The 18964-nt window shown below is 38.9% G+C and overlaps 2 long non-coding RNA genes across 2 annotated transcripts in view; one reads left to right on the top strand and one right to left on the bottom strand.

Moving 5' to 3' along the window:
* The window catches only part of LOC309496565, a 381708-nt gene that overhangs the window by 213977 nt on the left and 148767 nt on the right, over nucleotides 1–18964 (top strand). The window lies entirely within an intron of this gene.
* The window catches only part of LOC309496568, a 24845-nt gene continuing 7408 nt past the window's right edge, over nucleotides 1528–18964 (bottom strand). Inside the window, exons 2-4 of the long non-coding RNA XR_014205164.1 lie at nucleotides 4969–7555; nucleotides 3641–3885; nucleotides 1528–3294 (exon numbers count right to left, since the gene is read on the bottom strand). This is a non-coding gene — a long non-coding RNA (uncharacterized lncRNA). The remainder of the gene's footprint in view (nucleotides 3295–3640; nucleotides 3886–4968; nucleotides 7556–18964) is intronic.

Genomic DNA, 18964 nt, shown 5'->3' with positions numbered 1-18964 from the left:
GGAGAACTACAACACAGGACTGCAACAGGAAAAAAGGGTCTCTTCAGAAGAGAGATGAGGGGAAACCTCCCGCCTCTCCAGTGCTGAAAAACTGGTCAGCTTTTATGGCAGAGCACACACCTGCAAAAGTGAATCAGCATAGGGAGATAACAGGTGCTGCTACTTCGGCTGAATCCTAATTCTCTGTCTTAAGGCGGGCATACACTGTGCGATTTTCGTACGAATTTGAGGCAAATTCTGACTCGTGCGACTCTTTTTCAGGTCGGGCCGATTTTCAGCTTTGTCGTGCAGTGTCCGTGCAGTGTACAGGGGGAAACGAGAGGCGATTAACCTCTCCCGACAGGCAATCGGATGGTCGGATGAATTTCTTGCATGTCAGAAATTTTGGTCGCTCCTCGTGACTATATCGCACAGTTGAAGCAGAGCTACGAACCGATTGGCCCAAAGCTCAGTGTTTTTTTTTCCCCTCACTGCGCCTGTGCGAAAACAGAAGTTTAACCATTTCTGCAGCAAATCTGCAGAAAAAAAAGGGGGATATTTATAACGTTCTGTAAATAAAAATAGCTACAAATCACTGTTGCTTACCTCCCGCTCGTGTTGCAAAAATGGCTTAACCATATATAATACCCACGTCTTCCAAGCTATCTGCAATGTAGGCTATCTACACCGTGCCTCTTTTATTAATTTGTTAAAGAATGTTTTTGAAATAAAGCTGTTTTTTGACTAATTATTGCCGTGTTCGGACATATTATAGAGTGTTATATGCATATAATTCATTGTAATCGACCTAAATGTTTTAGATAATTTTCAATGAGGAGGAGGAAGCTTCTATGTAATATTTTATTATCCTCACAGCGCATTGGTTATGCGGTGTTATGCGCTATGAAATTATTGCGTGGCAAATTAATTATAATAGCCTATCAATTTAATAATAAAAGAAGCCTAGGCCTTCCCTAATAATAATAATAATAATAATAATACGCTAATAATACTTTAATACATAAATTGGAAATGCTAAATCATCTTTATTGATAGCTGATACTTGTTTTGACAATATCTCTGGATAGGCTACATGATATTGTTGTTATGTAGTTGTCTTTTATCCCTTTGTAAATTGTTATGTACAGCACTTTGGTCAACCTAGGGTTGTTTTTAAATGTGCTTTATAAAGAAAGAAAGAAAGATATCGTCTATTGGCGCAACCCGGCAGGAGGGTTTATCTCGCTGATTTAAGCATATTTCACACGTATAGTGTGAGCAGTGAAGTCGTAGCTCGACGTTTGGACCGTATAGTGTGAGCACATAAATCCTGAGCTTTGGCTTTACATCGCATGCGATCTACTCGTTCAGTGTGAGTAGGTTCCTTGCTGAAATCGCACAGTGTATGCCCGCCTTTACCCCTTCCCCTTAGTTTAGCATGTTCACGTGAGAGTAAGGGCTATCCCAATTCTCGTTTTGATTGAGGAAACAAAAATGCTTGGTTTTAAAGGGTATCTACCACTTCCCCTTAGCCCTACCCCTCGATCAAAACGAGAATTGGGATAGCCCTTACTCTCACGTGAACGTGCAAAACTAAGGGGAAGGGGTAAGACAGAGAATTGGGATTCAGCCTTACCCTATGGGAGAGCAGAAACAATAGAAAGACAAGCATTCACAACACTTTATCAAGGATACACACTTTGACGTAACACCCCCACACTTAAGTTTACAAACTCACTGAATTGTAAATAAACCTCATTAACCCATAGGATTATAGACTCTAGATAAGGCATCCGCTACCACATTCTCAGAGCCTTTTTGAAGTTGAATATCTAGGTTGTATTCCTGGATTATTAAAGCGCATCAATGGCCTGTAACTTAAAAGAAATTGTCAACAAAAAAAAGTAGCCTGTAACTTATCCACCTGTAACTTAAAAGGTAGACCAAAATCTGGTTCAGAGAGAACTGGAGCGTTTATAAAGAGCGTAATATCTTTGGTGAGAACAGAGTACTGCAAAAAGTTATCTGGTGTTACAAAGGCAGAAATTTCTGAAGCTCATGGTGTTAAAGGAACTTGCCAGTAGACTTTCAAAAGATCAATCTTAGTTACATACTTAGCTGATCCGACTCTGTCTATACAGTCTTCTAAACAGGGCAAGGGGAAAGAGTTGGGCTTAGTGATGCAATTTACTTTTCGATAGTCAGTACAAAAGCAAGGTGAACTCCAGGGACTTTCTCCAGGTGTTGCAAAACCATTTTGGAGTAAATACTCAACTTCAGCCCTCATAAACTCACTTTTAGCAGGATTAACTCTATATGGAAACTGTTTGATTGCCAAATTCTCACCAACATCAATCTCATGAACCAGAACAAAATACAAGCACGGTTAATGCAATGCATATTTTTTCAAGTAGTGCAATTCAACAAGCTTTGTTGTTTCAAAAACATTTGTCATTATTTTACTTCCATATAATTCACACCAGACATAGACCACAAGGGAGCTTAAAGGGGGCTATCTTTTTTATTTTATTAGCATCTTATCAGCCTTCTCTAAAAACACACATGACATGGTTTTAGAAAATGTTTCATAAAACTCATAGTTTTAGAGAACATCCTCAGATTTGAAGTGAAGCATGAGCAGACTTGTGACACCAGCTTTAACAGGTTCTAAGTTGCTACACTAGTCATATAATATATTCTTAATACTGGTATTTGACAAAATATTCCTCCAGACACATAAAAAAAAAAAAAAATCACCTTCCTCAAACCAACTCTCCATCTCAATTGCTTCAGCTTTTCCAAGCGAAGCTGATTGCAATTGGACTCTTTGAAATCTTCTTCACCAAAATCGCCTGACAGGGAGACTTTGGCAGTTACAGTGGGCTGAAAACTGGCAATCCTCTGTAGCAGCCCACACCTCTCACAACGATGAAACTGGCATTTTCCATCAAAGTCCGCCTGCCAGGCAGAGCACTTCATATAGCAACGCCGTACACTGACCTCCGCACCAGTCACATGACCAGTCAGCGTTTTTGCTTCGCATTCATCGACTGTGAACAAAACATCCAAGCTCTGACCAGTCAGAGCTGCCACCTCTTTCATTTCACTTGTACGGGTCGTGGTCAGGTACAAATCCCTGGTGGACACATTGGTGATGTCGTAGGATTGACCACTCACCAGCGCTCCCAGTTGTGTCTCCCACAACTGAAGCTTTATCTGATCGGTGTGATCTGCTATGTAACAGGTTTGCATTTCCATTGGCACCATCAACCGTTTCAGTGGCAGAACTTTTCACTTTCACAGCAGCAACCGAAGCTATGAACAAAGAATTTTATTCATCAGTATTATGACAAATACATGTAAGATCCAGACAAAATCAGTTTAGTCCTTTTTCAAAGGAAAACATAAACCGACACTACAAATGGCCATTAAATCAAACATAACATGGCAACAACAGATCCGAGAACTTGGATGTAAGTGGAATAAGGTATAGGCTATGTCCACTACATTAGGTGCTAGTAAAATGCCAATATTCAGAATGTATCAATTTAGTCCTTTTTTTTTAAAGGAAAACAGACACAACAAATGGTAAAATAAGAAATAACATGGCAACAACATGCAAGGTTTATGTATGGGTGAGGCAGACAATCAACTGCATTACCCTAAATGTGGGTGCCTGTAAAATGCCATCCTTCATATATTCCCCAAATCTTCATATTGATGATGCACTGGCAGCCTTAAAACAATGCTGCAAGTGTTTGCTTCAGGGAATATCTCGGCTGGCTCATTTTCCTGCGGATGCAGAAACTCTGATGTTGCTTCTACTGGGAAGCCCAGTCTAGGAATGGAGGTGGATCCTGAAGCAAATGCCAAAACCTGGCTTAGAGTAAGAGGTGAGGAAGCTCCCTCTGAAGAAAAATGAACACAAAAAGGTTATTCTTTTCTAAAGGATTATTTATGATTATTGTTATTAACTTTAAATATGGATATTTTTTCTTACAAAAACCCATCACTTCATTTCAGAAGGCATTTATTAGCAAAAAATTTTTCTTTAAATGCTTAAATCATGACAATTTTTGAACCATTTTTCAGGTGGGGCGACCCATGCTCATGTGCAGTCCTAAGTGCACATCTTACAACGCTGTCTATTTCTACAGCAGCCAGAGCTTGCTGCTGTAGAATGTAGAATGGCAGGTGCAGTGAGTCACAGGTGTAGATGTAATTAGTTACTCAGTAGAGATCGGGGACACCAAAAGGACCATTACATGGGGGACCTGTAATATCATACACTATATAATATGCTATATATAAATCACAGACGCAGACGTCACGTTATAAGACAGACGCAAGTGTCATGTTCATTGAGACGAGTGCATGTTGCAAAGTCATATTAAAGACACTGAGCCGTGTTGAGTAGCGTGTTAAATACGTGTTAGCGAAAAAAACAATAACTTCACTGCTGCACATGAATGATACGTAACGTGACACCACACTTCACTGCCACACGTGATTTACGTGACGTCTGTGTGATGTCTGCCTCGTCTGTGCCTTAAATTGAATGGAATAAATAGCAGAATAAAAAAAAATTAAGACATCACGTCAACGTCATGCCCGGCGCGTGCAGTCCAGCACAAGACCAACAATTGTGGTTAAAAAGTATATAAATGTTTATTTTTTTTAGAAAATGACCGGTCGATTTGCTAGATAAGGCCCTATTCCTCAGCTGGGATTGAAGAGAGCCATTTGAAGCACTTTAAAGTCCTTTGAAACTGCATTGATTTGGACTTCAACATTTTGGTTGCAATTGAAGTCCATTGCGTGGAGAAAAATCCTAAAACGTTTTCCTCAAAAACCTTAGTTTATTTTCCACTGAAGAAAGAAAGACATGAACATCTTGGATGGCATTGGGGTGAGTAAATTATCAGGAAATGTTCATTTTGGTGTGAACTAATCCTTTAATTAAAAAATCAATTAAAAATGATTTTATACCTGTATGATATTATGCTGTAGCCACATTGGACCAGCGGGTTGGAAAATGGTTGGATGATTCAGCTGCGGGCGGCATCTTCTGGTGAGACCATAGACTGTAAAAAATATGGACAAAGCGTCTGTGACGTCACTTTCTGAAGAACGGGTTTGAAGCCGTTTATGGGGGGTATGGGCGGCGCCATCTTGGAAAATCCTAACCCCGCCCACCTTCTGACACAGCACGCGTCACTCGCTCGCTCTGCTACTTCGGTTATCTCTGTGTATATTTAGGCAACGAAATATGTTGTAAAACACCATACTAACTCTTTTCGTTTTCATTTAAAGAAATCTTAAACATTATAGCCACACAAATGTGGTTCAGGCAACACGTATTGATTATATTCACTGCACATAACGTTTGCCTATTTATAAAAAAACAAACAAAATATAAAACACAAACCTGCCTCTTTTCGTTTTAAATATAATATAAAAATATTAAACATTTTAATATGGTCCAGGCAATATGTGCATTTGTACTAAACAACAGATGTTGCAGTAAACAACATTACAGATTATATTCGTTGTATTAAAATTTAAAATGACAAAACTCAACCCAGTCTCTTTTTGTTAAATTTCAGTTTTATCAATATTAGCTATTATAAAAGTATAAGTAAAAGGTACAAGAAGCTATACAAATAAAGCAAACAATTCTGTCAAACATACAAAGTCAGCGCTCGATCTAGTCTAACCATACAATGGTAAAGTTAAATAGCTTATAAACTTATGAAACTTCCCCTCAGCCAAACCGATTGGCCAGGGAACAAATTATAGATTTACAAGACCAAAAATCGCCCATTAGATATACACAAGACGAATTATATCTCATGTTTAACCACTACAGAGACGCCAGAGTCAGCGGCAAACGTCCGAACGACTAGCCGAGGAAAGGCTGTTCCAGGCGGGGTACATGAACGCCGAGCGCCCGGTCATCGCTGGATCTCACAACTGGATACAATTTTCATAAATCTTTATAAATAAACCACAGATTTGAGCTTTAAACAACTACATTCTCGCCTGAAAAACTCTTAAAACTACATTTCATGATACAGAAACAGTAGTATTATATGTCAACTGTATTAAAAAATGGCGCTTCTTATGTTGACATTCTCCGTGGCGCTGCCTTGTCAGCTGTCAATCAAGCTGTCAATCAAAGTTAACCACGCCCTTATTATCATACATTTTATATCTAAATACGATCTAAACTAACGAGTTAGAAAAAAATTCACAGCCCTCATGGTTGTCAGGCACTCGGAACCTATCGAAAAATGCAATAAAAGTCCATGGGACCAACCTGTAAAAACATGAATTTAAGCTGTGAAAACAGACATTTTAACATGGGGGCTATGGACATTTGCTCCCTTTTGAGACCTGCCCCTAGTGGATTTTCGATGTATTGCAGTTTTTCGCACTTCCGGGTAGGCTTCATTTTTCAGATCAGAATGTTGCCGCTTGGGTGAGACGCAGGAATTCATTTGGCACTTATGGCCATTATGGTGCATTATGGGATTAAATTAGGTCATTTTGTTTTTTAACAGCCGCCTCCTGTTCCTCTATCAGCCTCAGCTGCTCGTCGCTATATTGCGGCTCGTAAAGGTAGCCACAAACATCTGAGTCGAGCATCAGACTTTCGAAATCCTCTTCTTCCATATCATATTGAGTACCTTCCGCCATTGTCGTAACTTCACATCTGGCTCCACAGCGCCTGTTAGCTTAGCTTCCAAACAAGATGGCGGATATTGCTTTTAGTTTCTGAAAGTGAAGTCTGACCCACTGATCTGTAATAGGTCTGTAGCGTGAGTGGGTTGCACCCCCTGGAAAAATGAGGAATGAGTGTTTGTAGTCTCAACCCCTCTACAAAGATATGAGACTTCCTGCTTAGAATGACGCAAAATTATGATTTTTACATCATTAAGCAGGAACAGCAACACTGAAATCCGAATTACTCCTGTCGCAGGGGAAAATGAGGGATTTATGCACGACCATTCAAAAACATGACTGGGTTTCTAACGATGACTGGGATTCCAACTTTTTCGTTCATGATGATTTGCGGCCTTCCCCGGAAGCTCGTAATTCGATTTCTTTCAGTTGTGGACTGTTTGATGATGATGTGCTGTCTACAGCGGCTTCTGTAAAAAATACAAACAGTGGCACAGGTCGCTAAACTAGTGTTCTATACACAATTGATAACTCAGTGTGGCACATGTATATCACGTGATATCTCAGCTGTTCTTTTCTCTTCCCCGTTCAATAGCAGATCAAACCACCCAAACAACATAAACGGTGGAATACTCGCAGAGAACAGACAGCCCAAATGAGCCTCAATTACCAAGAACACATTTCTCTAATCACTATAACAGTACAGGTCAGGCAAACATACATCACAAAAAGGATCAAGTGCTCTAGCGTGCAAATCATCTCCCGCTTCCCACGCAGGTGCGCTCTTTAAAGGCACATGGCGCGCCCTCAGTGGTGGAGCCACGTTGTATCGTCACCAGGCATTACGATGATGGACAGATGGATAAACCAATCAGGTAGCCGCATCGCCCTGCTAGAAGTGAAAGTACAGAGAGAAAAGGAAGGAGAGAAAAAAAACTCCAAACAAATAACATAGGACGTAACAAATACTATATTGACTTTTTGAACGATATATGGACATGACCGTGACAAGTTTTGGTTAGGGGTGTAACGGTTCACAAAATTCATGGTTCAGTTTGATACGATACAGTGGTGGCATAGTTCAGTATGTTTTCGATACAGCAAAAAGAAAGAAATGCCAGAGAAATTTCCTTGATTTTTAAAATTGTATTAACTAACATCATAAAGTATGATTTTTTTTACTTTGAACAATGATGGAGCTATATTTGACTCTTCAGCAGCATATAAAACAAAAACAGGGGGAGGGGAGGGGGGGCGCTAGTGAGTTATGGGTCAATAGGTCGCACTCCCCTGCAGCCCCCGCATAATTATATTTTTAACAATAACTTCTACATAAAAAGAGTTTTTCTTGCTAGCTGGATTTGCTGAAGGTTCGTTGATACTCATCGGCTACAAGATGACAGCTCTTGAAAGACGCCTTGTCACTTGAGGATTGCCCGCTAGTGGATCGTGCTCACAGGGCTTTGCGCAAGCGTCCGAATGGGACCGAGCCGCCGCGGTCACTTATAGTGCGGCCGCATTATTTTCGGGATGTGACAACGATCCTTAGGAAAGCTGTTGAACGAAAGGATCTTACTTTTAACGGTCAGAAGATCCATGTTTTCCCTGACTTCACGCCTGAGGTGGCAAAGCACAGAGCCAGAGCAATACTTCGAGACAAGCCAGGGGTGCGGTATGGGACAGTATTTCCAGCGAAATTGAGAGTGACTTTTAATGGCACAGAGACAGTGTTCACAGATGCGAAGAAAGCCGAAGAGTTTGTCGGATTGTCCTCCCAGATTTTTATTTATCTCTTTTCATATTTTTAAATTGTCAATAAGTATAGTTTCTCAAATCTTTTTTTATTATTATTTTTACTTCGAAATATATGCCTTTTGTGGGGCTGTTCTAAACTTCTATTATTAGAAGGGTTTAGTGAAGGAAGTTAGTATGGTACATGTTTATTTTTTGGTATCACTTGGTATTTTTGGGTTTATTTTTTGGTATCACTTCGTGATTGGTAGATAGGTGGAGGGTGGAGCATCAGGCCAAAACACAACATGACAACATCAACATCAGTTGAGGGCTGCAACTATCACTTTTAAATGACAATATCCTGGCCGGACTACTGTTGTCAGTGATATAAGTATTTGAAATGAACATGATTTCTTAATGTCTAGTGACATATCAGGGCCATTTTATGATTAATTGAAATACATTTCTTACATACGGTTCCTTTAATGATATACTGTTATCGATTTACATTCACACAATAGGGAGTCTAATATTTTTATAATACAAATGTGTCCTATCCTTTTTTTTTTTTTTTTTTTTTATAAAAATAGGCCTACATCAGTTTATCTGATGGCTAATCAAATAGCCTAAATCAAACATGTACAGCCATTACCTTTTTTGAATTTACATTGAAAAAAATTATAATTATTCTTGAACTAATATAATCTGTGAAAATTGTATCCATTTTTTTATTTTAATTTTGATCGTTAATCTCATGCTACATTCAAACCAACACAGTTAATTTGATAGGCAACCTTTTGTTTACAAAAAATATGAACTGGATTTCATTTCAGCGAATCAGAAACCAGCAGTTGAATACGCCCATCTCAATTTGAAAAATACGAATATAAAACCCGCTCTTTTCAAATACGCTACAGCATAACAGCTTCAGATTTGCTCAAAACAGCAGCCCGCCAAGGCAACAATTCAAGAAAGAAATTTGCAGAAAGGACAAATCAAATGACACCCCAATAACTGGTTACCTTCATTCGGTTTCTCCGATAAAAACGTAAAAAAACAAAACAATAGATATTTTAATGCAACTGTCCAGACATCGAGAGAAGAATACCACCAGGCTGTATTTTTTACACCAGAAAAACACAGAAGGAAACTGATGGCAGAAAAAAACAAGACTCCGGTCAAGTTGAACAACGCCAGAAAAACAATTGGTAAGTACGTGTTCTATTTTACAATAGAATTTTTATTTTTTATAGGCTATTTATCAACATTATATAATAATTTATTCTATGCAAACTATTATGTATAATTTAATTGTTTGTTAACCGAATACACATAGGCTAGGTTAGAAGAAATTCATATTTTATAAACCTATTAAAAAGTTACATAATGTAATATAGGAATACGTTCATTTCTGTATATTTTATCTAGGTAAACAGCTTTCTCTCCAGGGCAGCTCTTGTCACAAAGTACATGACAAAGGCAGGTTGGTATGACACATTACAAACCATATGCTATGATGAGGTATTTCTGACTTCTAAAATGTAATTGTCCTGTTCTCCTTGCACTAAAGTAATTGTTGTGTTAGGTTGTGTCTAACTGCAATGGTCTTTCCCATGTAAATTGATCCAATCACGCATGCAGATTTATTTTTTTAATCAGGGAGAGAGAATATGCTCACTCAACAGGCCATGGGGTGGAACAGAAAAAAGACAGAGAACATTCACAAAGTCTTGGCCCGCAGATACATCAAAGTAAGGACATTTCCCAATGGTCCTCTTGCCTGACACAACATACATTTTAACAACATACAGCAGAGCTGGAGTTACATCCATCTGTAATAAGCTCATTCATCCATTGATTTATAAACTGTAGATGAAGGAATTTCTTGCTCCCAGTATTGGCTGAAAGCTTGCATGATGGTTTTTTTTGTGTGTGTGTGATTTAAAGATCTCAGAGAGGGCAAAGCTGGAAGCTGCCAGCCTCAGTGATTTCCGCCAGAAGAATGACATCACTGAACAAACAGCACAGCAGTGGGTTGTGTGATGTTCAGCAGTGGGCAGTCACAGGTAAATCATGCGTAGTGCTCAGACTTTTCACAAATACAACTGTTAATTACTTTGTTCAAATATGAACTACATAAGGTGATCAGAAATGTTTAAATGAAACAATCGTTAATTGTGTTACCTATTTAGAGCCAGGGAGCACAACAGAGGATCTCAGGGCTGAGATAGAGAGCATCATAGTGGCCCTGCTACGCAAGAAGCAGGACCTCTATCGTCAGCATGGTTGATGACTGATATTCAAATGGGACATTGCAAATGCAAACAAACAAAAACTGTTTTCCTGATAGTTTTCTTATTTCACTTTGCAGATAGCAACCAGACAAGACAAAGAAAAATAAGAATGAAAAAAAAACTGAAACAAAAGAGCCTGCTGTACAATGCTATTGCAGAGGATACGATTGACGAGGAGTTGGCCTCCAATTTGACAGAGGAGTACATCCTGCCTTGGGAGAGACGTGAGGATGGTATGGTAGTCCTGACATGTTCTCTAAAATGTATGCCTGTCTGTCTACGGTATTGCAATGAAAATCTCTCTCTCTCTCACTTTTTTATATTTCCATCAATTCCCTCTACCTAAAGGTCACTCCTTCAGGTTAAAACGATCTCTTTTTGACCAAATGATGCTAATTAGACGCCTTGAGGAGGAGCAGAGCATCCTGGTGAAGGAGATGTATAGCTATATATATATAGTATATGTATATATATGTATAGCGACACTGAACTAAACTATCCTAGCATCAACAATGTGGAAAAGATGGTAACAAGCAATCACTACAGCAGATAAAATCAGCAGTATTCTGAGTTCATCACACTACAGACACGTTTTTGGGGAGATGGCAATATTTACTCTATCAGCCATCCTGTCGTACTAACACTGACAAATAGCTGCTGAGGGCATGCTCAGAACGTTAACATTATGATGCCAGCGATAACAATGACCACAGAGCAATGTCCAATATTTACAAATCATTGTTGGAACTTCAACATAGGTGGAACCAAAAGTTGTTGGTACCAGAGTCAAGTGGAGCTGGTACCAGTCAAAGGAAAAGAGACTTGTGGAAAAGACTTTGTTTTTTCTTTTGTGTTTTCCCACACCCATAATAGTCATACCACTCTGCTCCACCCTCACACTTTGTTTGCTCTATCCTCACCTCAACACACCTTTTCAACTTCAACTTCAGCACTTAAAGGACAATATGGGGCTCATGTTGTGTTGTGTGTTGGATGTGTGTTGTGGTACATGTGAGCACACAAAGAGATATTTCTATCAACTGTGAAAATGGCTACAATAAACATGAATAAATTTGAAAATGTCGTAAATTATTTGTGGTTGTAATTGAAGTGCATAAACTACATAATTGCCTAGTAGTCTTCATTGAAAATCTACATTTTACAGTATACTGTCACAGAAAAACTCCTAAAAACTCTTCAGGATGCTGAAGTGGCACTGGTGAAAAACATCAACAAAAATAATTAATTGTCCATGGGACCTGGTGTCACTTGGCAGTATTTAACAGATGCTGTGATGGACTTGACAGGTTAGAGCTTTGATAAGAAGTAGGGGTGGGCAAAAAAATCGATTCACATATGAATCGCGATTCAAACGTTACCGATTCAAAATCGATTCTTGGTTTTTTTTTTTGGTTTTTTTTTAAATATACATTTTTTGGTATTGTCCTGAAATGAGTTTAGCTTGCCATTCCCATAGATGGCGCTGCATCGAATTCACACTTACGCCTGCACACTCTTGTCATAGCCAAAAGAAGAAGTGCAGCAGAAGCGAAGCGGAGCAGAAGGAAGGCTGGCTGGCTGGCTTTGTGGCGTGTCTGTTTTTATTTCGGCTCCCATGTTAACAGGTTAGAGCTTGCACACAGCCTGCGTGACACGCGCGTCTCAGGTGTGGCCCGAGTCGTGCGGAAAACGTGTGCATGCTAGAATAGAACCGACGCCTATTTTTCTCGCGACACGCAAGCGTGTTGGAAGCGTTTCCAGGCAAAATAGAATGTTTATATGTCATTTTGACACGAATATTCATATTAATAAATGACATTTTGATGTTTGAAAGTCTAGGTTTTGACATAAATGCAGATATAATGTAGGCTTATTGTATTTTTTTTAATCGATTTTCAAAAATTGCACCTGTCAATACAGAACGAAATATTCTGTAGCCTATTTTGCCGTCAATAGCCTACTCCTTAAAATACATTTAGCAGTATTGTTTGTTTAATCTGACTACAGCACTTTAAAGCTAAATGTAAAAAAAAAAAAAAAAAAGTATTTAAGTTTTAATTTAAACTTGAATTAAATGTATTCGAAAGCTGGCCAAAGCTTGGCACTTTGCACTGTTTAGTTGCAAAAGTTTTTATGAAGACAAAGTAATATCAAACTTCATTTAATTTGTTATTTATTTTCTTTTAAATTGTATGTCTACTGCAATCACACAGGAAAAAGTCAACTACATTTACATACTGTGAATCGTTTTTTGAATCGAGAATCGTTTTTGAATCGAAAATCGATTTTGAATCGAATCTTGAGTCTAAAAATCGGTATCGAATCGAATCGTGAAATTTTCTGAATCGTGCACCCCTAATAAGAAGCCATGAATCTGTTATTCATATATTCAAAACCAATGTAATTAAGCAGTATAGTATTTAAAATAATATGAAAAAAGTGAACATTTCAGTAAGGGTGGTGATAGGTTCAGAGTTGGAAACAGGGCATGAAGATCATAGCCAGTGTCTAAAAGTATAATAAAGCTGCATGCCAGATGTCCACCACCACTGTTGTTTCACAGCCTCATATCTCTCATCCCTGGACATTGCTCAATTTACCAGTCGACCAACTCCTCAGTGAGTAGGCCTATACCTGCCAGGCACCCTCTTTTTTTCAGAAAATGCAAAGTAGATTGTGTCATTAAAAGCTATGATAAGCTCTAACTCCAAGTTAATTCTGATTTAACTTGATTTGGATACTAATTTTTATTACTGATTGATTGGGCTGCATTCAGGCTACACACCATTGTATAATCACTCATGGATCCCAATCAGTTTGCTTACCAGGCTGTGGAAAATGCCATCAACCTGGTTGTTTACTCTGCAACATTTGGAGTCAAATAACACCTATGCGTGCATAGCTTAGCATATAACATGATAGATCCTCTCAATCTGTTCTCCAGCCTGCAAGTCATGAACAGCAATATAGCTCTGTGTCACTTTATACTTGACTTTCAGAGGAATATAATTAATTTAGTCAATTTTAACAATATGGAAACATGCCCTCGACACTGATAGGCCACCACAAGGCTGTGGAGAGGCAGTAGGAGTGAAAACTGTACTATCGCTGGTGGCTCGTGCCACTCGCCTACTGTCCTGTGCACTGTCCTGCGCCACTCACTTATTGTCCTGTGCCACTGGTCTACGGTCCTGCACCACTGTCCCGTGACACTTACAAATTGTTAAAACCTAACCCTGACCCTAATCCTAAACCTAACCCATGGACAGTGACACATGACTAGGGACAGTAGGCACATTAGACGGGATATTGGGAGAGTGCCATGTGAGAGCTAGGCAAGTGTCACAAAACAGTATGAGTTGTGCAGGACAGTGCATGGGACAGCAAGTCAGTGGCACAGTGCACAGGACAGGTGGCACAAGACAGTTGATGAGTGGCGCAGGACAGGTCACGAGACAGTGGATCAGTGGTGCAAACCACCAGCAACAGTACAGTACAGTTATTGCTCCTAATGCTGGAGGAGAAACGACCACTCTGTCAAGATCAAGTTTGCAGGTGATACCCCCAGCATCAGTCCCATCAGAGATGAGTCTCAGTGATCCATGGAGGTGAATTGGGATGTAGAATGGAGTACCAACAGCAAATTTCATCTTGAGAAGGAGGCCAAAGTACATAACCCTGATACTCATACATTTATGGCGTCTCACATCAGACATAATGAATTGAATTGAAATGGGATATAAACATCCCATCTTATGAACATTAATCAGACCGAATGATCTGGAAGTGTTATATGTAAACAAACTCTTTTCTATAAAGCCATATATCTTATTCATCACTGCCTGGTATGGAAGGTCTGACAGACAGTTGCACTGGATGAAAATTAGAGAGGATTGACACATTATTTAGAAAAAAAATTATATATGCACAATTTCCAGTGAATAAAATTAAATTATGAAAGGATATTTAAAGGTTGTCTTGTTGTAATCCCCCTTCCCCCTAATTAAGTCTAATTTCATTGTATGTTATTTTGACCCAGCCCTCCCCTGTATACACATCAGCTTAACCACTATCATGCAAGGACAAATTCAATATTTTGTCAGCATTTACACTACCCATGTTAAAGTGTAGATTTGTCTAAGTCTAGTCTGTGATTTCTATAAAGACGGTCTGCTGAACGTGTGAATAGTGCGTTGCATGTTCAATAAGGTGTATTGGCTACTGAGTTTAAATATCACCGTCATTACTGCATTGACGTTAAAGGGATAGTTCACTTTGAAATTCATTTTTGGTATGTTTTAGCTTACCTCAAGGGCATCCAAGATGTAGGTGTCTTTTTTTCCGCAGTAGTTTCAATTTTGATATTTTTAGGTCAAACCGTTCTTGTCTGTCAGTCATATAATGCAGGTCTATGGTCACGGTCTCAAAACACAAGCACAGAGTCCAAATTAAAACAATTCCCCGTCGTCCAAATTAAACAATTCCCCATCGTAAGTACACATTGATGGCCTAAGACACGAAACGAGCGGTTTGTGTGAGAAAACGAACAGTATTTATAACGTTTTTACCTCTTATACGCAGACATGTCCGAGTGATCTGATCTGACGTGTACGCAGACTGGTGCATAGATATATACACTAGATGTCGCCTTAAAGACATTCGTTCCAATGAACTGCCGTAGACAAGGCGACATCTAGTGTGTATATATCTATGCACCAGTCTGCGTACACGTCAGATCAGATCACTTGGACATGGCTGCGTATAAGAGGTAAAAACGATATAAACACTGTTCGTTTTCTCACACAAACCGCTCGTTTCGTGTCTTAGGCCATCAATGTGTACTTACGATGGGGAATTGTTTAATTTGGACGACGGGGAATTGTTTTAATTTGGACTCTGTGCTTGTGTTTTGAGACCGTGACCATAGACCTGCATTATATGACTGACAGACAAGAACGGTTTGACCTAAAAATATCAAAATTGAAACTACTGCGGAAAAAAGACACCTACATCTTGGATGCCCTTGAGGTAAGCTAAAACATACCAAAAATTAATTTCAAAGTGAACTATCCCTTTAAGCTTTTTCTTTATAATATGCTCTATGGGAGGAAAACTATATAGCCTACAGACAAGCCTATATGAATGTGATGCGCGGTGTTTCACGTTTAGTTACTTTGTCCATTTTCTACTACTAACTGCTGATTTATTGTGTTTTTGTGCATGGACAAATTTGAAACTAATGGGCCTGTGAATCGACTGTTGCGAAAAAGCTGATACTATAAGATGTGACGTAGGCTATATGCACGGGTTCACAGCTTGTATATTTCCATGTATGTTTGAAGAAAAAAGTACCAAAAAGAAGTAGTGGGGTCTAATATTGTTGTACGATTATTATAATTTTGTGGTTCTCTCCACCTATTCTGAACGGATATATATTTGGAGATGTTGTTGTTGCTTTTTTAGTTTTTTTTTTATAATGTAATTTTTTACATTTTGTGTGCCCATTAAAGAGTTGATGGTGAGAGAACCTCAGACTATGTACATTTTTTGATTGTTATATGTAATCATGTGGTGATTTATGCTATCCTGGGTTCATTTTTGACAGGCCTATTCCTGTCTGGTGCCCGAACAGTGAGTTAAAATATAACATGGTATTGAATTGTTGATTTGATCTGTCTTTTGGGGCCCACCACCGTTACAACAGATTGACATGAAAATTTAGTAATTTCACCATAAATGCCTTTAATTAAATAAAATATAGTAATCTATCTCACCATAAATGTATTTAATTAAATACTACTTTTTTTCTTTACTTTAAAACTGGGGTAAAGCAATGAAAACTACAATTTACCTCAAAAAGGCGACATAATGAACAACACTCTCATTCGTGGAGGTGGAAAAACAAGTTATTTGTGACATGCAAGATTTATTGTATTAAAATTGAAATGGCAAAGAAAAGGAATAAGTCTACTGTTTTTGTCAATTTTAAGTTTTAATTTAAAATGTTTGTGATTTTAATATAAGTACATGGTTAAGTATTTGACCTCTTGCTTGAGCAGCTTAATATATATAGAAGTAATGCATGGAATAATAGGCCTACGTTGTTTAAATTGTGTATAAACGTGGTCCATTAAAGACTGTATATGTGTACAAAGAGAATCGCAATGCTGACAAAACTTTTTTTTTTTTAAATAAAAGTTGCTGCAAAACTTCTGGATTTGAAATAAAAATAGTGAGTATGTGTTTGTGGTACGATCAGTTACGCACTGCAAACGCAGCATATGTGAAAGCACTATAGAGCTCCTGCACCGCATACGCACTGCACACGGAGTGTGTGTGAAGCGGGCGTAAGTCACCACCTCGAGCAATTCCTCAAACACTTTGTCATCGAGCGAGGAATGCTCTGAGGCGGCGCTCTCAGTTTCTATTTCGCCAGAGGCAAGAGAACCTGCGTCCTTCTGACCTCGCTCTGAAGAAGTGCTGGGGTGCGCTTCAGCAGCGAGGGCGGGGACAGTGCAATCTGGGGAGAGCGCGAGAGAGAGGGGTGGTCACGAGGACGCAGAGGCCTGCCCCTCCTCAAAGACAGTGAGCCTCGAGCGGAGCACACCGATCGAACGTGATTCGTAGTGCTCACAATCAGCGTCCTCGAGGGCAGCAACAGCGTGCTCTTCCCCGAGGCACTCCAAACAATAGTCATGCGGATCATCCTCAGGGATTACTTGTGCACAAGGTGGCAAGCATCTTCTAACCGACACGTTAGACATGATCAACTCTTTATTTTATTTTCAATTAGGATAGAAAGACAATGACACACTGAAATCAACACACGTTCACACAATGCAATCTCTGAAGACAACGAAACCTGTAGGTATGTCTGTTTCACATCTGTTTATAACCTCATGTGCGCGTATCACTGAAGTCAAATCACTTAAGCCAATTCTTGGCGTGTTTGACACACGTGCTTCACAACCAGTTTAACAAAGAATGTTCTTATATGCGTTATTGAAACGCAGCATCGAGTGTAGCTTTTGGGAGGGAACTCTGTGTTCAATCGCTTGTAATTTGTTCCATTTATGTAGTCATCAAATTCTAGCTCCTCTTGACACACTTATTGCCACTAGCAGATCTTTTATGTAGTCTAATCCAGATAACCGAGCAATCCATTTGCTAGCTGTAAAATTTCAATTAAAATATCTTCCCTTGATTCAGAGTGAGAGTTCTGAATACTAATCAGTGCTGAACTAGAATCAGAGGAAATCACTGCCTGCAAACAATTATTAGAGTCTAGCCACAAAAGTGCTAGCCATATGGCTACCAGTTCAGCAGTATACACTGCTAGGTCATCATTTATCCTTTTAGCCTTTGCTGTTGCTATGCACATGTGATAATGAGCTGATGAGTTGAATGAATCAGGTGTGTTTGATTAGGGAGACAAAGAGTGAGTGTGATTTTAGATCCTGTATGTAGAAACAATGAGACGAAAACTTTAGCTTCTGTTCAGCTCAACTGCAGTATTTATTCTGCAAAGAAAAAAAATGAATATTCAACTCCCTGAGGTAGTAAACAAAATGCTTGTTGTAGCATCAGGTATTTCACAATACTTTCAAGTATGTAAGATATCACCATTATCTTCAGAAAATACCAAAATATATAATGGAATAATAATAACGGAAGCACAGTAAAATAAAACATATTAATGTCCATACTTTTCATTGTGCTTCATTTGACATGAATTGTATATTGACCAATTGAACAACATTTTTTACTTGTTCTCATTTGGTTCTTGTAACGTTAATAAACATTAGTTCCATCACATTACACAAATTACTACATTTGCATCACTTTTAAAGTCAACTACTCTGTTTAAACACAGGAAAACCGTTTAACATGATGTGTTACACACACATTAGCACTAAATGCATTTTCAGATCAGTTAACAACACGAAACGAGACCATTCGCGTTTCTATTGTTTACTTGGTTACTCATAGCAACAGGTCCGCTAGCTTAGTATGGCAGTGTATTGATGAATATCAGATGATGTCACCAACGTCTCCTCACTGACGTCACTCCCTTCTAAAACTTGTCTGCCGCCATCTTGAGTACCTAGTCGCAAAGCAAAGGAACTAGCTATGCCTTCAATATGTTGTGCGGTGGGGTGCAACAACCGAAAAGGAGACCTCAAAATATCATTTTACAGGCTACCGCAGGATGAAAAAAGACGCCATCAGTGGCTTGCAGCCGTCAAGAGGGCAGACTGGACACCAACTGCCAA

The sequence above is a fragment of the Leuciscus leuciscus genome, assembly GCF_965113295.1.
Source record: "Leuciscus leuciscus genome assembly, chromosome: 4".
Classification (NCBI taxonomy): domain Eukaryota; kingdom Metazoa; phylum Chordata; class Actinopteri; order Cypriniformes; family Leuciscidae; genus Leuciscus; species Leuciscus leuciscus.
Note: the sequence above shows the minus strand (reverse complement) of the source record. Positions and strands in the feature narration are given on the sequence as shown.